The 24599-nt window shown below is 45.5% G+C and overlaps 1 protein-coding gene across 2 annotated transcripts in view; it reads right to left on the reverse strand.

Annotated features, from left to right (window-relative positions):
- SPRYD3 (SPRY domain containing 3) overlaps positions 1-24599 on the reverse strand; it is a 431115-nt gene extending 406516 nt beyond the window's left edge. Inside the window, exon 1 of one of the 2 annotated variants that reach the window (XM_086964574.1) lies at positions 24398-24599. The gene's annotated coding sequence lies outside the window, so the exon portion shown is untranslated. Of the gene's footprint in view, positions 1-24314 lie in introns of both variants that reach the window. The other variant, XM_086964581.1, reaches the window with a different exon arrangement.

Here is a 24599-nt window from a genome sequence, read left to right on the forward strand (position 1 = left end):
AGGGGCTACTCCATCCCCTTGGAGACTACCTCTCCCTCCATGCATGCATCCAACTTACGACCGCCTGACGGAGGATCACCTGACTTTACTTCAGGAGGCAATATGGACTCTTTTGGCCAAGGGAAACAGAGAAGGGTCTGGCACCAGATGGAGGCTGTGGTTGTTATTCCTGCTACTTACTGGTCCCGAAAAAGGACAATGGTCTTCATCCTATCCCAGATCTGCGAACACTCAACTACTTCCTGAAAAAGGAAAAGTTCAAGATGCCCACTCTGGCTTAGGTCTTGGCTGCCCTGGACCCAGGAGACTGGATGGTAGAGTTAGACTTGCCGGACGCCTATTTTCACATTCCCATCCTGCCTGCTCATCAGCTCTACCTGCAGTTTAGGGCAGGCCACAAGCACTTACAGTTCACTGCTCACCCCTTTAGCTGTACCAGCGCGCAAGTTGATGGTAGTGGTCGCAGTTCATCTGCGCAGATCAGGGGTGCTAGTCTTCCCCAATTTCGACGACTTGCTTCTGAAGACGGACTCACACAAGGCTGTCGTCTTCCACTTCCAAACTACGGCGAATCTCCTGGACTCGCTGGGGTTCGCTATCAACATGCTAAAGCCACATCCTTGTCTCTCTCAGATGCTCCCTTTCATCTGAGTTGTTCTGGACACAGTGCAGTTTCGGGTCCATCTTCCCGAGCAGCGAGTACAGGATATTAAGGCTAGGATACTAATGTTTCAGCCTCTATCCTGAATTAGGATGATAAGGACTATGAGGCTGCTGGGCCTTCTGCATCCTGGCAGTGGCACATGCCAGATGTCATATGCGGGCTCTGCAGTGTGACCTGAAGTTCCAGTGGGCGTAGCATTAGGGGAATCTCTCCGACATGGTCCAGAGCTTAGAGGGACCTGCACAGGACCTGTAGTGGTGGTTTATCAACCGCAATTGAGTTGGAGGCAGTCCTCTCTCCCTTCCCCAACCAGATCACACGGTTGTAGTAGATGCGTCACTCCTGGGATGGGGTGGTCATCTGGGAGAGGTGGCTATCAGAAGACTCTGGTCTCGGCCGGAATCCGGACTCCACATCAACCTGCTGGAGCTCCGTGTGAGCTGACTGGCATTGAAAGTCTATCTGCCCTCCAACAGGGGCCAGCTGGTACAAGTGATCAAAGACATCACCATCATGAGGTACTGCAACAAACAAGGCGGGCTGGAGTAGTGGACCCTTTGTCAAGAGGCCCTGCATCTCTTGGCATGGCTGGAACAGCAGGGCGTATTCCTGGTGGTTCTACACCTGGCAGGTTCTCTGAACGCCAAGGCAGACCAACTCAGCCGTCGATGTCTAGCAGATCACGAATGGCATCTCCATCCGGTGGTGGCATAAGGTAAGGTAATACTTTATTGTACAGTTAATTAAAACCATTACAAACCATCATCAATAAAAACAGTTTTGTGTATCTATAGCAGCCATAACAATTTACGATAATACTGTGGTAGGATGTAAGAAAAACTGTAATTAAAAGATGTCAAAGCTAAAACTATTAAAATTCAGGCAGGATGTAAGATTGGCCCAAAAACTGAATGACTTCTATCATACGACTGAAAAACCTAGCATGGTTGGGCTAACTTACATTCCCATTCAAATTCATTTAATTATTACAGTCCATAATCTGCCTGGGTAACAAGAAGTTATCCTCCATGTAAGCTTGTGCGTTGTAGCAATAAAGCTTAAAGGACACCGGAATGCCAGTTGGGCCCTCATTGCCATCTGATTATTTTGGCTCCAAGAGTACAAGTGTTGCACTGGGTTCCGTAACTGTCCTTCCTGCTTTTTCGCTAATGTGAGTGCTGTGCCTTCTTCATGCAGGTTGTGGCGCTGGCTTCTGCTCTACATCCAAACCAATATGGCTTTTTCTGTTTGTTCTTTCACTTTGTTAAGATGGGCATCTATGACTTCAAGGTATTTTACCAGTGGGCAGCTCAATTGGGCTTCATTACCGGAGAAGCATGCCAGGACTGCTTGCCTGCATGACCGTATCCTTTTTTTGTTGAATAATGGTCTCAAAAGGTTCCAGCGATCTTGTAGCAGATGGTGATTAGGTGTATGATGTTTTCTTCGCTGTCGCCACAAAGGCGGCGCTTTGCTGGTGTGGAAGGACGCAGCCAAAGGGCATAGTGGTTTACAGAGGGCAACAGTCCTAGGCGAAATTTCAAAAACTTCTTTTGTCTTTTTGGTAAAGCTGGTCAGAAGATATGTTTGGGCCCTGAGTTTGGTTTAAGATTGTATGGTTAGCCAGCCATGTGCTCGCTCCGCCAGTAAGGCATTGTTCGCGAGAGAGATTCTTTTTTGACAATGTTATTTACTGCTTTTTTTAAGCTCGCCAAGGGCCCTTGCAGATCCCATAGTTGACGCAACCCCAGGTGTTTTATTGAGTCCTCCAGGTAAAGCCTTGCAGGGTAGTTTTCTTTAGTTTGCAGTTCCTTCCAAAAAAGAGCATTGAGGGTTTTTGCTTCTCCCCTGCTTATTTTGTACCAGCTTTTTAAATATACTCCTTTGCGTGCCAGCTCTTCCTTTGCGAGCCCAAAATTTGAACCTAATCTGCGCAGGTGATGTGTACCTCGGCAAGCCAAAGATCATGTGCAATGGTTTTGTTACTGTACGATCTACCGTTTCAGCATCCCTTCCTCTCATCGCTTCGCTTCCCTAGGTGATAGATGGAATCAGTTTTGCCTGAATAACCTTTATTAGAGGGAGGAGGCTTGGTCCATTGGTCTTATTTTTTAGGTTTCTTAAAGATACCGCAGTCCTTAATACAATTTAATTTTCTCGCATTGTGGCTTAAAGCTGCCCTTGAAGTCTAGAATGACCCACAGATATCTGTAATGCTTTCCACATCTAGCTTCCTTGAGTCCAAGAACCAGTTGTTCGTTGTTTTCTTTTTTTGAATAGTGATGCACATGACTTTAGTTTTTTTGGGATTGATTCGGAGTTTGTTTATTTTAGAATATTGCGATGTGATATCCAACAGTCGCTGTAGGCCCATCAGTCTGGCTGATCAGCACCAGATCATACGCGTAGAATAAATTGAGCAGCTGGGTGCCCCCTAACTTGGGTGCATGAGAATTACTTTCGTACAGCAAGATTGACAGTTCAGCCATGAAAAGATTAAATAATGTTGGTGCGAGCACGCATCCTTGTTTTACCCCTGTTCTTGTAGGGATCTTCCTGGATAAAAATTCCCCCGCGCCTAGTTTGGCCTGGACCCAGGTATCACTGTGCAAGAGGACTAATTAGTTTAACAGCAGCGGGGGAATTTTCATTTTCTTAAATTTTTGCCACAGCATGTTTCTGTTGACATGGTCAAAGGCAGAGCTATAGTCAATATAGCATAGGTATAAAAAGGTTGTTTAGCTACAAGTGCAGAGTCAATCAAAAGCGATAGGGCTAGTATGTTAGTGGTCGTCCCCATGTTTTAGCAGAAGCCGGTTTGTTGTATGGAATTGCTGTTGTGTCTTCCACCCAAGAGGTTAGCTCCTGGAGTAAGAGGCCCGTGTAGTATTTCGCCTCATTATCAAGTAGGGCTGTAAGACGATTGGAACGAACCAAGAAGCTATCTCCTTTTTTAAAGATTGGGGAGATAATTGTCCTCTCCCTGATCCTGGGATTGTTGAGAACTGCATGATTTTTTCAAACATTGGTTTGAAGACGACAACCCAATATTCCGGCTCATGTTTAAACACAATTGGGGAAATACCATTTGGACCTGGTGCGCCCTCGCGTCTCCCTTTTGAGATTATTTTACATATCTGCGCATTAGTGATTGGGAATTCTTGATTTTGTACAAGAGCTTATTTATGTTGAGATGTCCACATTTGAGACTTTTGAGATTGTAGGACTCTTTCCAAAATTTAGGAGCTTCATTCAGATGTGTGCCAAGGAGAGTTATCCAAGCCTCTTCAGTGGCATAGGATTCGATTCCCTGACTTCGCTCACAGATCAGACTGTTGATTTTTTGCCAAAACTGAGCCCTATTATTCGTTTTGGCATTGTACAGGAGTTTTCCGCAGAAGTCCTCATCAGCTTTTTTTTTTAAGTCGCCAGATTAATTTCCTTTGAGTGTCTTTTAACTGTCTTAGCACTTGATGTGCGGCAGGATCTATCTTTACTCTTCGGAGAGTATGGTTAATCAAGGTCTTTACCTTTTTTAGCTGGGTGTGGTTTCTAAAATGTTGATGGTTCTTGTGTTTCAAGGCTTTGGCCATTCGGTCAGTCATTACATTTTTGTTTTTTCCGGAATGGTCTTGTAGTGTTTTTGTAAACAGCTCCACAATCTCAATAAAGTCGTAGTTGCTATTTGTGCCTCTCCTAATACTTGTTTCGCTTGGGATAGGAGACTTTATGGGTCATTCGTTTTGCACTTTATCCGCCTTTCATTTGATTGAATATTCTGAGCCTAGTGTGTTGGCAGGGGGGGCTTAGTATTGTTGGAGCCTCGATTATGATTTCCTGAGGGAGGTGGCCGCAGTAGTCTATTGAGCCAATATGGAAATCTCTTGCCCTTTGGTACAGGCTACAAGAGTACAAGAGAGGAATGTAAAATCAATTGTAGAGCTAGCCTTAGTAATTGAAATGTAGCTGCTTGGGGGCGATCCCCTGAGAATCTACCATTGAGTGCTCGGAGGCCCTGCTCTTCTAGCATTGCCAGGAGTCTCCTGGCTATTTTTGAGTTTTTACCTCCCAAGGTGTTCTCTTGGTGGCATGGCTCCCAAACAAAGGGATCCTCGTCTTCAGTAGTATCGGAGGCTGAATTGCTAAGCATATTTAAGTTAAAGTCCCTTCTGATGATCAAGCTGTTGGTTTTCTCAGTTTTTAGTAATTTTATAAGTTCTTCCTTCAGCTGCTGTGCTCCCTTGGTTTTTTCCCCAGTGGTGTAGGTAGAGGTTTATTAGAACTATGTCCTCCTTTTTGTTCTGCTCACGGTGGTGGCACAAGGTCTCTTGCAAAAATAGGGAGAGCCTTGGTTAGAATATTTTCACTTCTGCTGAAAAGGTGCCATGTCAGCAGTTTTGCGCACTGGAGTTTCCAAGGCGGCTGTCGCTCTGAAACACTTTATGTCTAGAGTACAGCTCAAGACTCGGGTCTGCCTTTCCGCAAATACCACTCCAGTCCAGAGTGACCCATAAGATCAGGAGCAACCGCGCACAAGTAATTCTTGTAGCTCCAGACTGGGATCGGAAGGCCTGGTATCCAGAGATTCACCAATTGAGCATCGATCCTCCGATAACACTGCCCCTTCGGGAGGAACCAAAGTCACAGCAGCAAGGGATGGTCCTCTACCCGAACCGGTCTAAGACTTCTGGAGTGGAGAATAAGCAGCGGCACTTAACACCATCGCTGCTGATGGTATTCTCCTCCTGTGCTGACAATCATTGAATTCCATTGTTCATGACGCGCTCAGCTCGTCATGAGCATACAAGAGGTATACCTCATGACGAGCTGAGCTCGTCATGAGCCTCGAAGGGGTTAATAGCATTCGACATTCCTCTTGAAGTTTGGAAAGTGGTTTTGCCAGCTAGGCGGCCCTCCTCCAAGACCATGTACGCCTGTCGGTGGAACAAATGTGTAAAATATTGTAGTGAGGTCTACTGATCCTCTTTCTGCTTCCCTTTCTCATGTTTTGTTTTTTACCCTTGCCCAGCAGGGCTCTGCAATGGGCACTCTCAAAGGGTACCTTTTGGCCTGTCTAACTTCTGGCACTGTCACCTTGGCCCCCTTTCTCCACCCCCCTCTGCAGAAGAGGAGCGATTCCACTGTCTGGACACAAAAGGAGCATCGTCTTTCTACCTTGACTGCATTAAAGAGTTTTGGCTGGACGACCTACTCTTCGTGGATATGCTGGCACGAAGAAAGGTTGGGCAGTGCAGAATATAACTATTTCGCGATGGGTCATCCTCTCCATCACAATTTGCTATGCTCAGGCCAAAAACCAGCTTCCTGAAGGCTTAAGGGATAATTCGATCAGAGATAAGGCTGCTACCATGTTGTAACATGGAGTTCAAGTCCTCGACGTTTGTCAGGCAGCAACGTGAGTATTCATGCACACGTTTACAAAGCACTACTGCCTTGACAGTCAAGTCCAGAGGGATGGCCTTTTTGGCTGCTCTGTCCTGCAGTACTTCCTGGTCTCAACTTGTCCGCAGTCCCTCCACCGGGGATAGTATCTATTCAAAAGTAAGGAATCTGTGGCTCGATATCTCTATCAGACGGACAAGTTACTTACCTTTGGTAAAGCCATATCTGGTAAAGACACAATCTAGTCACAGACTCCTTACCGACCCACCCATCATCCCCACACAGAGATCAGGTTACTAGGGTCAGGGCTGATCCCGTTCAAGTCCCTAGTTTTTATAAACACACCAATGTCGGCGCACTGCATGGCTGCACACTACTTGCGTAGAAAGTCGTGAAAAGCAACAGAGGTGCTGCCTATATAGGTGACGCAAAAGTCACAACAACGCTGATGCGCGGAGCCGACCAACGTCAACTACCGGCACGCAGGGGTATTGTTAGAAGAAAAATATTCCAGATCCAGTCAGACACCTGGGAAATTCAAAGGTAAGGAATCTGCAGCTACATCATGTTTCTACCTGATGTACATCATGTTTCTACCAGATGTTACCGAAGGCAAGAAACGTGTCCACTGTGCCTACTTTAGGTTTGCTTAAGTTAACATGACTAGGTCACACCTGGCTACAGAAGTTAAAAGTTTGCACATTTGTGTACTGGAGTCCTTTCAATAATTCATTTATTCTCGGAAAATACATTCAAATCAGCTGCAAACAATGGCCTCTTCTTGCACGCAACAAAAGAATGTTCAACTAACTTCCCCGTCCCAATCGTACCTAGCAAATCTGCTTCCGACACCATGCAATTTTTTTTCTTGAACACTTCATATCTCACCATAGTGAGAACACTGTTGTGGTTCAAAACATAGAAGTTCCCATTCAGCTCGGTTGGTCTGGTTTCTTCTCCCAAAGATGGAATTTATTAAACCATGCATTGAGACTCTGATCACTGACCCCATTCTGTACAAGGTAGCGGCAAAAAAGTAATTTCTTCAAGAGAACTTTAAGAGTGCTGCTTTTCCCTCACTATGTTACTTAGATACAAATATTAAGCATTTTGTTGACGAATTCTGAGCTTGTGTGTGGAAACCTGTAGTAACTAAATTCCAGCATGTCCATAAATTACATATACTTATGCAAAGAAGGGTCTTGTATGGTTTCAAAACAGCTACCCAGTCGGTGTGACGAGTGTCATTATGGTGTGCCACTTGGGAAGACAAGATACATTATTGCACTACTTGATTCTCCATATCAGTAACAAACAAGTGTGACAGATTATGGAAGGGTATATGTTATTCTTTTAACAAAGACAGTGATTTAATTGAGGGCAAGTTCCCTTCCTTCTCCTCCTAAACTCCCCTGTTCTGTTATTCTCTTTAGTACTTTCCACTCCTTTCCCTCAAAAGCCAAACTCTTCTTTCTTTTTGAAGGGATTGAAATGTATGCCATATATCCTGAGGAGCCACACAATCCTCTAATTAAAAACCAGATCCGAGAGGGAGTTATATTTTTAATGAAGCACGAATTAACCAACAAAAAGACGTAGGCTATGAAACATTTAAGATTGGTGTTTCTTTGCAGCAAAAGAAGAAAGTGGTGACTAATGACCACTGCACATAAATTACACCAACAGCAATGGACTAGAAAAAACATGCCACCATACACTGTGCTGCCACAAGTGTCATAAAAGGAGCGCAATCTTTGCAAAGGCACCCCAAACCTGTCAAGATGTATCCTTGAAAATGAAGGTCTGGAAGCTAAAGGAGACCGAACGGGTAGAGACTGAGCTGTCAAAGAACGTGGCTTTTGTTACACTGTTAACCACATCACAACAAGTATTTTTGATAAAGCATAGAACCCTGGATTGAGGCAAGGACGTAATCATTTTCAGTACATTCAAAAGATATTGTTCTTCTGGTGAACAATCGTTTTGTTGAAGACGAACTCCTTAAATTCTTAGAGCTGCTGGATGAGCTCTTCCAGGATCCTATTGGCATAAGCAATTTGGTTATCACCAATAAGTCTAGTTTTCAAGCACTTCCAATTCTGCTGAACGAATCACCGCTGATGTTTTTACTGTCTTTAAGACAGTCACATAAAATTGCACCTAAATAGTCAAAAAATGCAAGATAATCATAAAGATTTGTGAGATGTTCAACAACAAAGGAGGAGGGAGCACTAGCTGTTGTTGCAGCTTTTCACATAGCAGGAATCCAGAACAAGATCATAACCAAAAGCTTGAACCAGTGTTCCAGAACACTGCAGCGTAAATGGAAATATGAATCTCTCTCTTATGCAACGCTACATATGTAATGGTTTGTGTGGGCCATAGTTCTCGCTCTCTTGGTGCCATGCACCAACAGTAAGACAACACGTAGCCTGTGGACTAAAGAGTGCAACAACGAACAATGTGTTGTTTTCCGTCTACCACCAAAAGGAAACATGCAGTTGCTGTTTGCGCTGGTGTGCATGGGACTTCGGGGTATGGTACCATGCTTGTGCTTTTCCATAGCAATGTATAGGGCCCTCTCAGCCCCTCTGGAACAGCTTCATAGTTGTGCGCGTGGTAGACTGAGGGAAATGGTGGTCATAGTGTTGTGTAATGCTCCTATCAATCGTGCTGCTTTACCTATTTTAAGGGTCTATTGAGTAGGGCTCTGGTGTTGCACACCTCCTGCTTCGTTCTAACTTGCAGTCAGAAGTAATTAGTTGGATGTTGCTGTGAACGGTTTACATCATACCATTATCTGTTTACCATTCTCCCGCCATCTTCTAAAATTCAAAATCACAAACCTCCTTCCTCTGCCATCTACAAATAAACTCAACAGCCCTGATATGCAGTCTGTTTCTCCCTTTTCATCTGCCCTACCCCAGCACAGCAGGCAAAGTCAGTAATGGTAGCACTACACTAAACAGAGTGAGCCCACCTTCACCGCAGCCTAGCAGGCCTGTGGTGATGGATAGCCAGACCTAGTGTTTCAAACATGGGAACCCATCCATCTCAGTTAGGTGGTTGGTGATGAATATGGTAAGATGGAGCTGTCCTAATTTGTGACAGAGCTCTCACTACCTCATACCCTAAACGAGGCCCTAAATAAGGTTGCTCATACATTTGCATCTCTGGAAAAGGTGTGTTTATCGACGTGCAAGCTGTTACATAATAAGGTTTTCAACTGAGCCAGACTAAGGAAAGCCTTGTTCAGCCGTGGCTTCAACCATTTAACCCAGTACTGGGGCTTAGCCAAGGGTCAGTGGCACGACTAACGCTGCATCATCATCTGACGCACCTAAAGCTGCTCGCTGACATCCGTTATTGTAAGTTCCTTGCAATGAACCTCAGTAGTAGTATTCATGTTTTCAGTAGGCGTAGGACAATTGAGCTTACTTTTAAGCAATTGGCAGCACTCGATAATAGATGTGTTGGGGCTTCAAAAGATGGGAAAATTAATAACAATTTTACAGCTAGGAAGAAGAACCCATGATTTCATCAAAAGTAAATCAGCTGGAAACGGAATCGTCAAGCAATCAATTTCTGATGAAACAGACAGACAAGTAAGGGGATTTCACGAAGTCATAAATCTAAAGACATGTAATGCTTTGTTGATGTACAGGAACCTAGGATCCAACTCTTTTAATATCCTTTAGAAAGGAATTGGATGATGTGTCTGCATCTAAAGGATGCTTTCATTTACATCTAGATTTGGGGACCCCCACAGACGCTTCCTCCAGTTTTCCCAGCAAAGAGTGATTAGCGAAGGTTAAATCCTATCAATTTAGTTTGTCATCCCCACTGTGACGTATTATAAAACTGATGAGATGAGTGGATGGGGTTCTTGAAAAAATTCAGTGAGGGTGATCATCTACCCAGACAACATTATCTTCCTGGAACAGAATTTATTAAGATCAGTCTGAAACTGAACAAAAATAGTGAAATCCTAAGATTCTAAACAGACTAAGTTCTAACAACCTTATAGTTACCAAAGTCAGATACTGGCTCCATAACAGAGGAGTTGCGGATATTGGTGGGAGAGGATTGAATGCCTCTAGAATTTGCTGGTATGGACTGTAGTGTAGGTCTGTTGGCCTCTACGATGCAAGGAATCTTCAATTGCCCTGTGTGCTATTGAACCATGTAACCATGACTGATTATGCACCACCTGAAGGGTCCACATTACTTGGAAGAGATTATTCTGACCAACAACACTGAGACCAAGTTACAGCGGAGGCTAAGTCAAATGGAGATTCAGAAAGGGTAAGAAATACTTAGATTCTAGGTCAGGACCGGAGGCTTCAGATTATGCTTTTCTCTCTTCGCCGTTGATTTCACAAAACCACATAGCAGCCAGAAAAGCAACTTATTTTTCGAAAAAATAGGTCAAGCACCCAACACCTGGTTAAACATATCAAACATCAGAAAAAACACATGGGATAAACTACAACTCTCATCAGTCCATGAACCATAGTCCTTTCATAGTGTCCATAACATTAGGTAGGGCGTCCAACTTATGCTCCCTTCCTCTTTCTTCGCTGCTTCGCAGCCAGTTAAGTGCCTTTTTTTCTCCCCTCATAATTGTGTAGTGGGATTGTTTTGGGTGGCACTGTGGTGTATTTCTTGCGATAAACGGGGGCTCTTCATTGCAGGTTTCACATGTGTGTTTCCTTCCAGAGAGCCCCGTATTTTGTTGTTGTTGTTGTTGTTGTTGTCGCGGGGACGTTTTCGCCCCTGACGCGACTGTCCCCGGAGTTGCGGCTCGCATGCATTGCCACTAGAGGGCGCCGTCGCGTCTCGTTCTCCTCGGTGTGATTTTCCCTCTGACGGGAGTCGCGCTGAGGCGAGAGAGACAGCGTCGGAGCCTTGGTTGCCGCCTAACCGCGACGCCCGATCCCGGGTTGTATTGCCCCATTACCTCTTTGACACCCTGTGTGGGGTCTGTATTAGCGGGTTACCGCTCCTGACGCCTACGGGCCGTACCCTCAACACCTGTCGTTTTGACACGGCGGACTCCTGCAGTTTTTCTTCAAGCGCGCTAGGGAGGTGGCATTAGGCCCGGTCTTTTTAAGAAGGCCAGCGCGCTATCAAAAGGGGTGCTGCCTCTTACTTTCTGGGTTCCCAGTTTCGAAAAGCTTTGCTAGCCTTGGGTTGGCCCATACCTGCTGGTGCCTGGAACCAGTTCTGAAATCCTTCCCCTACCCTCGACCTTAGTCATGGCAGAGGGCTTCTACGTGGAGGAGGAGGAGACCCACCAGTACCTGGGGGACGATTAATTTTACGAGGCTGTTGACCAATCCATTTATAGATGTGTTCAGGAAATTGTAGGCCCAATGGAGGATAGACTCTCGGCCCGTATAGTTGAAGAGTGTGCGAAGTTGGCCCCGGTTCCCCTTGCGGCCCATGGGGCTTCCCCCACCTCTACTGAGGGTAACCCCCCCGCCCCTAAGAAGGCATGTAAGGACGGGGCTCGGGAGCCACGCAGGGCGTGGATAAGGACGCCTTTGAACGCCTGAGAGATGCGTTTCTTGCTAAGGTGACCGGACCTGAACCCTCTGGGTCGCTCCCGATCCCGGGTCCCTCAGCATCGACGACGACAGCCCCTTCCTTTCCGGGAGGGCTCTCCCCAGTGGACACGGACGATGATGGTGATTCGGTGCGCTTGTGGCGTCCGTCCGGATCATTGACTGAGTTACCCCATGACGCTTCAGGGATGCTTGATCCGGATGATATAATTCATCCGAGGTCGGCGGCCTGGGTGCCGGGCGACAAAGTTGCGAAGTTCGTGGCGGGGCGTCTACGCAAGCCGCTAGAGAAGGAGGCGCGTAGTTGCCTAAGGGGAGGGCAAAGTGGCCTTGACCCCGGAGTTGGACGGGAAAATGGCCACCTTTATGACCAAGTTCGTCAAAGACCCCCGCAAGGGCATTGATCGCTCGTGGCGATCATGCCAAGATAAGTTACTAGACACCATAGGCCTTCTAACAAAAATCCTCGATATGGCGGAAGAAGCCAAGGTCTCAGGTTCCGCCATTTCCCCGGAGATCCTGTCCAAATGGGCGCAGAGAGCAGTGATCTTTTTGGGGAACGCTAATTGCGCCCTTTCAACAGAGCGTAGGCGCTCCCTGCTGATCAAGTTAGATCCCAAATTAGGGGATTTGGCCTCCTCGGAGGCAGGAGCGGTGGCGCAGGGCGGTCTATTTGTAGACCCTTTCATAAAGGAGCTGGGGAAGTTCGTCTCCACCTTTTCATCCCTAGATAAGGCCCAATCCACCATTAAGAGGGTGTTTAGCCAGCATTTTTCTAGGGGGCCGGCCGTGGTAGGGGCCTCGCGACCGGCCGTGGAGGTCAGAACCAACAGAACAAAGGACAAGGCTCCGGCAGAGGCCAATACAATTCCTCCGCCAGTTACAATAACTTCTACCCTTCCAGAGGGCAACGTTTCAGAGGAGGCCGCGGCAACTACAGGAATGACGCAGGAAGCAACAATTCCCACGGTGAGTGTAATCCCGGCGGACCACGTCCGAATAGGGGGGAGGCTGGCCTGTTTTCCAGACGCTTGGTCGGCGCTCACGAACGATGCGTGGGTTCTTCAAACTGTGCGCGGTTTCCATATAGACTTTTATGACCGGCCATGTCAATTAAGGGATCCACGTCCCATTCTTTTTCCCGGGAGGATGCCCGGTTGATCGACGAGGAGGTCTCGTCGCTATGTCGAAAAGGGGCCATCCGTCGGTCGACAAGGCATTCCGCTGGTTTCCTCAGCAATATTTTCTTAGAGGAAAAAACGGATGTAGGCAAGAGACCAGTGATAAATCTCCGGGAGTTCAACGGTTGGTTGGTTTACAATCACTTCAAGATGGAAGGCATCCATCTTTTGAGGGACATACTTCTGTCCAACGACTGGATGGTCCGTCTGGACCTCAAAAATGCTTACTTGGTGGTGCCAATCCACCCGCCGCACAGGCGATTCCTTCAATTCCTCTGGCGAGAGCAGGTCTACAAGTTCACAGCCCTTCCTTTCGGGCTCTCCTAGGCCACGCGGTGTTTCACCAAGCTGTTGCGCCCAGAGGTGGAGGTCCTTCGGAGTCAGGGCATTCGGATGATTGTCTACCTGGACGACATCCTCCTAATGGCGCAATGTCCCAACAAATTGACCCTTCAGCTCAACCAAACGATAACCTTGCTGCAAGACCTGGGGTTCATTGTCAATCAGGACAAGTCTGTTTTGACACCTTCCCAGCAGATGGTGTTTTTGGGGTTCCAAGTGGACTCGGTACAGGCCACTTTGAGTCTCCAGACGCGGAAGATGGCCAAGATAAAACACGAGCTTCGGCAGACAATCACCAAGTCACACACTTCCCTACGTCAGATCGCCAGGATAGTAGGCCTTCTCTCGTCCTCCATCCAAGCGATCTTTCCGGGTCTGCTGCATTATCGGGCCCTTCAGTGCCTCAAAGCGTATCACCTCAGACGAGGCCTGTCCTACAACCAGTCGGTTCCACTATCCTGACGAGGTGAAGGAGGAGATGTCCTGGTGCCTCACCCATATGGAGGCCTGGAACGGTCGGGCTATTTCCGGATCGGTGCCGGACTTAATCATAGAATCGGACGCCAGCAGATCGGGCTGGGGCGCCCGTTGCGGCGATTTCTCCACAGGCGAAGGCTGGACATCCACTCATCCAAACTCTACTAAACATGCATGAAATCAAGAGCACAAACCTAACAACTAATGCACAAGAAAAACGATATTATATATATATATATATATATATATATATATATATATATATATATATATATATATATATATATATATATATATATATATATATATATATATATATATATATTACTCCAAACTCTACTAAACATGCATGAAATCAAGAGCACAAACCTAACAACTAATGCACAAGAACTTTGCACCACCTGAGAAAAGCTTTGAGGATCTGAAAGAATATATTGCACGTTGTCCAGAGAAGCTGCCTGGAATGTAGAGATCTTGACCAAGTTGCCTGTATTTTAATATCATACACTTTTGTCCAAACAACGTATTTTCATACTGATCCCAGAAATCTGGCACCCAAGCAGAGTTTCAAATATTTATCCAATTCGGTCGGTTTTTCCAAGACTTCCTGAAAGGAAGACACTCCTTTCTTAAGTCTAACGCCATTACGAAGGATATTTCAACAAACACCAGGAACCACAGGAAATGTCCAACAGACTCCCCCACTGCCCCCTAAAAACGACAACAAAAATGCCTTTCTCTGCATACTTTGGGGGGAGTCTGCAGGCGTTTTCCTACTGAATGAAAAAGCCATATTAGATATTAAGTATACTGCTGTGTCTCACACACACACACACACACACGTAACACTGAATTACACCGCATGTGTGAGGGTCATGAATTTGAAATGTATGCAAGAGTTGAAAAGGAGCCAGTTCAGGTTCCACAACAAGGAAAATATATGAATAGATTTTGGTAAACCGAAATCATTGCGGGCAGCTTGATTCTGCAAATGCAACTTATAAACATTAAATGCAGACTTCCCTGCCAACCTGAAGTAACCATAGTCCAATTTAGCTCCTACGGTGGAGCAACCTTGTTGATTATGTAGATGATGGGTTTTACTTAACAGGACCAACAGGTAGAGGACTGGATCACCGAGCTGATTCGACTACACATGAACTTGTTTTATTTAACTAGATCCCCAATGTCTTCAAATTATTTTCCAATTAAATTGTATTATCCCCAAAACAATAAGACTGATGATGGCCCAGGCAACAATTCTATAACCAAAGGCTTTTTGTAATTCCGTATTTTCTCACTAAATCCAGGGGATGTCCCTCACAGGTCCTTCCTAAGAAATGATAGAATCTTAACCTTAACACTGGTCTCCTCTTTCTATTCTCAAGGGCCTTGGACGAAAATAATCAGCTAATACAGTAAAGTCTGTTAGATACTAGCAATTGGATTTATATAGTGCTTACTACCACTGACAAGGCATTTAAGCCCTTTACAGCAAGTAGCACGCTACTCTGGAACCCAAGGTTAGTGGATAATCTAGTGGTTGTTGTTTGCAACATTGATTAGTCATGGTGATCCACAGAAAAAATGCATTTATTTAGTCCATTTACTTTGTGATAAATTATATTAATATCCGTTAATTTTAACTTAAGTGGGGGCTATGTGGCTTAAGGAGAAAGGTTGGTGAGAGACAGGCTGGCAGAGATTAGGTCATGTTAGGTTACAGGGATAGGATTTTAAAGAGGAGAGGTTGTGACCTATGAAATGAGGTACCAGACAGTTGCAGAATAACAATAAGTAGGATTAAGGCAGAAAGGCGCGAGACAGAGAAAGGAGGCTGTACTTGGAATTAGAAGGCATGTAGGAGGATGGAAAGTAAAGAGAGGGTGACTCTTAAGAATAAATTATAATTACGCACTTATATAGCGTACGACAACCCAGAGGTATCTCGGCGCTTGTACGAATACCGCCGAGGAACCCTTCTTGGCCTTTCCCTGTGAGGAGCCCACTCCTGGGCACCCCCAAGGTGAAGTCAGGCATCTTCAGCGTTGTTGGGGCCGTTGTAGAGATTAAGCAAGCTATTGCCCAGAGGTGCAGAGTGGGGCTCATGATCAGAATAGGCACCGAGGCGAGAATTATCAGGTCAGAGGAAATTGAGCCCGAAACCCGCAGAGGCGGGAATAGAACCCTGGTCCTGGCCAGACTTCTGCATCAGGGTCTGCCACTCTAACCATTCAGTACGTCTCAGTCAACTTTTTATGCAGAGGTTTAAGAGTATAGAAAACAAAGAATGTAAGCTCTAGAAAGAAACATTACACATAGCGCTCAATATTCAGGGCAGACAGCTTAAACATGCAAATCAAAGCGTACACATTTTTTAAACATTAAGAGCTATAGCCAGTTGTGCGCCAAGCCTAGGGAAACTCTTTTAAACACAGTCTGGAATATATCGATCTTGGTACTGACTGTATACTGCACAAGGGAACTGGAGAACAAAAAGAAAATCTTATGTAATGATATTCTAGTACTATTCTGTCAATTAAAGATTTTTTTCACTCCCTAAAATTAATTGTCACTGGCTGAGTGCGTTTCTTCAATACACAGATTTATGCAAAAAAAATTGAAGTCTCATAAAGTAAATTTTAAAAAAACAAGAAAAAGAGCATTGTAGCGAGTGGCAGCTAGGCCCCCTCCCCTATTATTCACCCACTGTGAAGAAGAAACATTGGCATGAAGAGTGCAAGGTGAAGGAGAGCGGACACACGCTTGTGAGGTGGTGGGGGCGAGCTATGACCTGTATAAAACATATGATAGATGTAGGAGCCCACTGAGTAACAAAACTTAATACACACAGACACAAGTACATAATAAAGCCTACTACTAGTTTCTCTAAAATTAGGTGGCCACCTAACCACTCCCAGGGGCTTCAATGACAAATAAAGCCCCCCCCCCCCCCGACTGCCACCTCCCCAGGGCACATATATTCTTTAAAACAAAAAAATAATTACGGTAGAGGCCCATCAACTGCCATCTCCCCGGGTCACAAAAAGACAACAATGAAGAGAGTCCATAGCGGAACCCCGGGGTCCACTACCCTTACCAGGGCTTAATTAAGAAAGTAGGGGGGCCATGTGGCCCCCTGACTCGTGGAGTACTAGATGGCCCTGGGGACTGCCACACCCCAGGGTCGGCTCCAGCAATGGTTCAGGGTGCCCACCCTGAGAAATTGCAGTTTGCATGGGGTGGGCCATCGGGGATGGGGTTCCCGAGACCGAAATAGCCCATGGAAAGGGGCATGAGGCCCCCATTCCTAAAAAAATGGGGCGGGGGGGGGGGGGGGGGGGGAAAGAGCAGCAACTAACACGGATGACCCATTCCCTTTCTCCGCCACTCTGTAAAACACACATTCTGGTGCGCTGCTGTTTAGGGGATGAAGTCCCCTTCATTGGTGAGGGTTCTTAGGGGCCAGGCTCCAGTAAGCCCCACACAGTGGGATTGCTGAGAGGTGGTCGGAGGCCACGCCCGCCTTCTCCACCATTCTTGAAACGTGCCTCTCGGCGCACTGCTGGTGGGAGGGGAATGATGCCCCCTTGTCTCCTGAGGGCCCCAGGACTAAAGGAGACTTCTTCGCCCAATGCCAGGAGGTACGTTTGCTGAGTGATTGAGTAAGGGGGCATGGCCCCTGACCTGCTCAGCAGTCCAGCTGTGTGGGTCTTAAGGGAGTGAACAGGATGGCTAGTTGGTCCCCTAAGACCCTTAAGAGCCAAAGGGACTTCAACCACCAATTAGTAGAGCGCCAGGAGGAGCTTTTGCAGAGAGGTAGAGAAAGGGGGCACAGCCACTAAAAACCTCTCAGCAAATCCACTGTGTGGGGCTTGCTGGAAGGCAACAGGAAAGAAAGTTGGCCCCCAAGGACCCTTAATAGCCAAGGGGACTTTATCTTCTCACTAGTAGAGACCGAGGACGTGTGTTTGCAGAGTAGTGGAGAAAAGAGGCATGGACTCCTACCAGGTCTCAGCAATCCCTCTGTGTGGGACTTACTGGAGGTAACAGAAGAGGTAGTTGGCCCCCAATGTACGTCCTTGGAGGCCAACTACCCGTTCTGTTACCTCCATTAAGTCCACACAGCAGGATTGCTAAGAGCTGGTCGAAGGCCCAGTCCACTTTCTCCATCACTCGGCAAACGCGACTGCTCGTTAAAAAAACCTTAGAAATTCACAGAAAAAAAAGAAAGGTTACAGGGATGTTATAGCTAGGAATTAGCATTTAGAAAACCTTAGAAATTCACTGAAAATACTAAAGGTCACAGGGACGTTAAAGTTAAGCTGACATTTCACTCGTACAAAGCCAAAGAAATTCAGCAGTTCTAGTTAGCAGAGCTAATTATAATTTGCGCCCCGCAACACACACCTTATGACCTCACATACTAATTACATCCCTCATTACATGATCAGTTATGTTACGCTATGTTAATAGATTTGTAAAGCGCATAGCTGGTCCAGCAATAGGGCATCTCAGCACTAAGCCCAGAATTAACACTGCAGGGTGGAGAGCGGGAAGCAGCGACTAGGCAGGGAAGAGACCGGTTTTATGGCCTTTCTGAAAGCCATGTGATTCTGAATGCTCCTGATGGTCACAGGGAGAGAGTTCCAGAAGGCTGACGCCAGCACCCTGAAAGAGCACCCCCTAGCTCTTGCGACTTGGGGACACTTGCTAAGTGCAGATCTGCTGAGTGCAACATGAGTCGCGTTGTATACAGCAGGTGAAAATCAGATAGAATAGGAGGTGCTTGGTAGATGAAGATTTTGTAGGCGATGCATAAAGTCTTGGAATGAATTCTGTTGTATGCTGGCAGTCAGTGAAATTTGGGGATGAGTTTCGATACCGAGCAAGATTTAGGGAGCACAAAGAGTGCGCACTGCTGCATTTTGAATCCTCTGCAACTGCTGTATCCCAGATTTGGTAGCATCCAGATACAAGGAATTGCAATAGTCCTATATGGACAGGAACGTAGATTGGATAATGATCTAGCGTGTTTGTGTGTCAAAAAACCCTGACAGAGGCATAAGTCCACATAGAAGTCCAAAACAGACCCCTGCTACCGCTTTAGTTGGAGCTTCGAAGGACAGGACACTGTCAACCCATACGCCCAGGTTTTTCACAGCCTCCTTGGGCGAGGGAGCGGACCCCAACGAATCAGGCCACCACTGGTCAGTCCATAAAGGAATTTTATTTCCTAACAACAGAATTACAGATTTGTTGGCATTAAGCTCCAGACAATTACCTACATCCAATCCGCTACAGCAAGCTATTCTTCATGAAATTTGATTAAGTTATTTTTACAGTTGGAGAAAAAGCTAACAAGCTGAGTGTCATCAGCATAAGACACTAATGACAGTCCTCTATTTTTTGCCACCACCGCAAGGGGTTGTATATCGATATTAAAAAGCGCGGGGCTCAGTGGCGATCCCTGCGGAACTTCGTGATAGACAGCATATTCCCCAGAGCAGTGAGGGGGTGCAGTAACCGGAAGTGATCTGTCATCCAAAAATGAAGTGGTCCAGGCAAGTACAACACCACGAAAACCCATCTCCTGCAAGTGCTCAAATAGGATTTCTCGTTGGATACCATGTCGAACGCAGCCCTGAGGCCGAGGAATTTCTTTCCTTTAAAGAGCTCCATTGATGTTCCTTAACAGCCAACAACAGATTAGGTGCTATGGTGTGATCTAAAAAAAGGAGTCCAATGTCTCGCAAGACACTACAAAGTTCGTTAGGATGGAATTAACATAAGATTCGGTGGCTTAAGCCGAAAACGGGAGCAAAGAGACGGAACAATAACTTTCAGGTTTAGATGCGTCCAAAGAAGGTTTTTACAATAACAGGGCGACTTTGGCATGCTTCCAAGAAGCAGGTACTGTCGCCTTAGCCAGAGAGAGGTTAATCAACTCACCACAGACCGGCAAAAGATGTTTTGGGAATTTACAAAATTGGCCAGGTTTCACAGGGGGTAGCTGGCTGAGGAGTCAGATTTAATTGTATTGCAGAGGGTATCTACCTCTGTCAGAAGTATTAAAGGGAAGGAGAGCAAAGAGGAACCATGGGGCTCGTCCCTTTCTTATAGTTTATATTGCCGCTCATCCCTTTCTTACAGCTCATATTGCCACTTGTGGATGAGAAGTTTTTATAAATATTCTTTACCTTGTTAATAAAATAGATAGCTAACTCATCACACTGGGTATTCGAGATGATGGAATATTCGGCTACCTAGTTGGGTTTCTTCAGGTCACTAAGAAAAGAGAAGATGATCTTTGAGGGGTTACTGCTATTTTAGAAGCAAAATAATCAGCCCTGGTCTTCCATATTAGCTTGTGATAAGCTTTGATGGATGTGTGGTACTGCCTTTTAGCAACTGGATCATAAGAAAGTTTCCAGGCACATTCTAACAGCTTGCAATTTTTTCTCGCACGGGTCAGGGACTCATTAAACATGGGATTGCTCTCAGTTCTATTCCTGTGGGTAAGCTTAGTAGGGATGCAGCTGTCAAGGGCATGTGTAAGCCAAGCCTGGAAAAGATTAATCACTGCCTCTATATTAGGGGGCAGCTGGGGCTTTTGTGCTAGCAAAAGGTTGCTAATATGGTCCGCATCTAGTTTGTGCCATGGGCGTTTCACAGTAGGATAAGGGCGAATCTGCTGGGGCTGGCCTTGGCAGCATAGGGACGTAGAGCTAAGGAAGTGGTCCGACCAGGCCATAGGAAGAGGGGGGGGGGATGAACTTTCATTAAGGTTAAGTTAGAAAATACTGGGTCTAACAAATGTCCTGCTAGATGCATGGAACTAGGAACGCATTGCAGCAACTGGCAGGCTGCTAGGTCTGCTAAAACATTTGCGAACTCCTTGTTGTGATGGTCTTCTAAATGGAGGTTAAGGTAACCCAAAATGTTAAAATTAGCAGATTTACTGGCCAATATGGCAACCAGGTTAACCAACGCTTCCCTAAAATGTTTAGATGGCCTGGAGGGCAATAGATTAAGAGGCCGGAGACTATAAGATTACAATTGACTCCTTAAAAATGACCGCAATGCCCCCTCCTGTCACTAACTCCAGTTAACTGCTTCATAGCGTAGCCTTGAGGCAGAGCCAGATATGGCTCGGCTACAGAGTCCAGCATCAGCCAGGTTTCTGTTAAATACAGAACATCTGGAGTCTCCTCTTGCAACAGGTCAAACACTTCTGCGTAATGCTTGACCAGCGACCAGCAATTTAAACTGAGGAGGTTAAACTCTGAGATATGCAGGGGTGGTGCCGAAGTCAGTGACATCACTGATGACATCATCCACATAATCTGACGCAGCCACTCGCAGCTCCTTATAACCTTTAATACACCCACTCCAACCTCCACACTACCATTCTCAAACCCCTTCACACACCCATACCAGTACTTACACAACTACTTATGGATTCATAGATCAGAATACACATCCACTCACTCACCCATTCGGCTACTCCTACACCCACTCAGTAATACAGCTGTTACCATATCCACTCATACACCCATACAGCCACTCACACACGGAGTCAGTCGCCGATAGAGCTACTCACACACCTATACAGTCAATCACAGTCACTAACTCACCCATACAGTTACACACACACACTCAGACAGATGAACATGTACTCACTCCGCTATACAGCCACTGACAAGCACACATTCCCCCATAAAGCCACTCTCCCATTAACTCACTCACCCACCCACACATAGTTACTCACATACTCCATCACTCACCTATACTGCCTTTCACAGACCCAGTTACTCACCCATATATACCAATGACACATGCATTCACTCACCGACACAGCCATATACACACTCACCCTGACTGAAGATTTCAGTTGGGGCCCACAGGTATCCAAATCTGCTCTGAGGTTGTCGCAGATCGTAGGGGGCATTGGCAAGTTCCAGAGAACAACCCTGTTTAAGCCAGTTGCCCCAGCCCTTGAGATTGATGGGGCACAAGCTAGACCAGCTGTGATGTACGGTGCAGAACTCTGGGGCCATAAGAGTACACCAAGCCTTCTTAAGGTGGAGCAGGCCTTTATGAGGAATTTGGTAGGCCTCCCCCAGAGCCCCCCGCTCACACCCCTGAGACTAGATCTAGGTTTAGAGTCCATCTCAGAACTGCTAGCTGCTCAACCTCTCCTGTATTGGAGAAGGCTTTGGACAGTACCTGAGCTCGAGGATTATAGAGCTGAATTCACTGCAGTTTGGGGGCAGTTGAAGAACAAGAATATTCCCTGGTTAGCCCATATTAAAGCCCTTGTACATCAAATTGGTATGTCCCAATTATGGGAGACCCCGGTATGAGCTGCCCGGAAGTGAAGAGAATAGAGCTCTTGGCCTCCTTGAGATATTACAACCTAAGTCTGCTGCATAGCTCGACAACTTTGGGCAGATTGTCAACAGAATTTTTGCAGATAAAACTTGTGTCCATGAGGGAGGCGTTTTTGGACATAATACAGCCCCCCCTTGCAAGAAAACTCTATACACAATTAAGACATGGTTGTCTACCTATTGGGGCATTTACTTGTAAATGGGATGGACGAGGAGGAGGGAATTTGCCCAGTCTGCAACAATATTAAAGAGGATATCGTTCACGTTTTATTCTTCTGCCCAGCTTATAGTATAATACGGAGATGCTGGTTGGCACCGTTATGCAGAAGTTATGGTCTAAGGCAATGTGCACAAGCTGCTAGAATTTTAAGATATGACACCTCTCCTTTTATTGTGTTTGCGGTCTCCCGGTTTTTATATGGTATGTGGCGCAGAAGGCTCACTCTAATGAATTGCGATAAATTGTGATTAATTGCGATGTTTGTTACCTTTCTTTTGATAACTTACTGTTTAATAACTTTTTAACCATGTATTCTTAATTATTTATGTATTTTATCTTGTGTATGTACATATTCTATCTGTGCTTTTATGGTCTATGACCGCAATAAAGTTATCAAAACGAAACACTCACTAACCCATACAGATCCTCACACATGAACTCTCTAACCCAAACAGCCACCGACTCACCCACTCACTCATCCATACAGGTATTCACACACACTCTCACCCACCTACACACTCATACACCCATACAGGTACTCAGATAACAAATTAATCACCTCTACAGCCACTCACGTACCCACTTGCCTACCCATACAGCCACTTAGATACCAGCTGACAGAATGATGCAGACATTCACACAACTTGGTCACTCACCCATACATTCACTCAGACACCTAATCAGTCAATTATACAATCCAGTCACAAACCTGCTGAATTTTCCATACAGGCACTCATACACTCACTGATTCACCAACACACCTTAATAGAGATTATATATATATATATATATATATATATATATATATATATATATATATATATATATATATATATATATATATATATATATATATATATATATATATATATCTTTTTTTTTTTTTTAACACTCAAACTTTTAAAAACACTCACAGTCACAAGATGATGTCATCAGTGACGTCACTGACCGACATTCTCCACCAAAGTACACTCCTAAACAAGACATACTTGGATGAGGGCCTTGCTCATTGTTTTTACTTAGAGTAGGAGACCCCCAGAATAAATTATTTTGTGCTTGGTACTTCCAATCCACCTTACTACATCTACACAGCTCTGGCCACACACCCGCACTTCACCATACAGCTGTTGGATAAAAGATCTCCGATAAAGTGCCCCTTTTAGAAGGATATGATGAAGCACGACACCTGAGAGGGTGTGTGAGGGCATTACAATTCAACAAATGGATTCCCAACTGTAGATCCCACGTGGACAAAGCTGGCTCCGGTCTTGTGTTGACTCTGTAACTCTGCCATTTGAGGAACGGCATTATTCCACTTCTTGGATAATGTCACTGACCATGTCATGAATGATATAATAAGAGAGGTCGCAAGCAGTGCATTGCGGGGTCACAAGTTTTCGTTAGCTCAGCTATCTATAACTGCTAAATCTCTCTGGTTTTGTACGATGGAAACGCCAGCCTAACTATATAACGTCTCTGTAATCTTTGGTTTTTTCAGTATATTTCTAAGGATTTTTAAATGCTAATTTATGACTATAGTGTCCCTGTAACCTTTGATTTTTTTTTCTGTGAATATATATACACATGCACAACTCCTCAATCTACACAATTCATTTAACCGCCAATGTACGTTACCTATACAGGACTTTTCAGGCTATAATTAACCTCCTAGTCACATTAACTTACTTCAGCCTAAACCTGGACATAAACGTATATTTCTATGTTTTCCCATCTCAAACAGAAGTTCTGTCTTCAATTTGCAATTTACGTTTGTCACCTGATACTTAAGTTTGGCCAGGAACTTCTAGAGAGGAGTGTATAGAATTTTAAAGTTATAAAAAGGTTTGCTGTAATTTTTCAGTGACTGGTAAGATTTTAAAGAGCTTTGTGATAAATGCTGGTTAAAAAAAAAAGAGCGTTTTGATGAATGCTGGTTAAAAATTAGAGAACCAGGTGAATGCCCAAACGGATCGAAGGTGTTGTTGTGGTGTGTGTCAATTATTTATATTCACTATGCCAGCATCCTCCTCCACGTTGGCCCTTCCCTGTATCCCCACGTTCCCTCACCATGAGTCCCTCTTACGCTGCCACCTTCTCTGTCAGCATATGTCATTTAGCTCCCCCGAGCTATTACTCCGCTCCCCTCTCACCGCGGATGTCCCCGAGGCCGGCTCTCCCTCCGCTCGAAGGCTCCGCCATGGGTTCACCGGTTTGCTCATCCACACACTCTCTGACTTCCAGGCGGAAACCTGGGCCATCCAACCTCGCCGCCAACAAGCAAATCGGAGCTCTTCCTAAACAGACATACAGCAAATCAGACCAATGCCTGATGAATATGCTTAATGGGCGGGT

This window comes from Lissotriton vulgaris, chromosome 1_1, assembly GCF_964263255.1.
Source record: "Lissotriton vulgaris chromosome 1_1, aLisVul1.2, whole genome shotgun sequence".
Lineage (NCBI taxonomy): Eukaryota > Metazoa > Chordata > Amphibia > Caudata > Salamandridae > Lissotriton > Lissotriton vulgaris.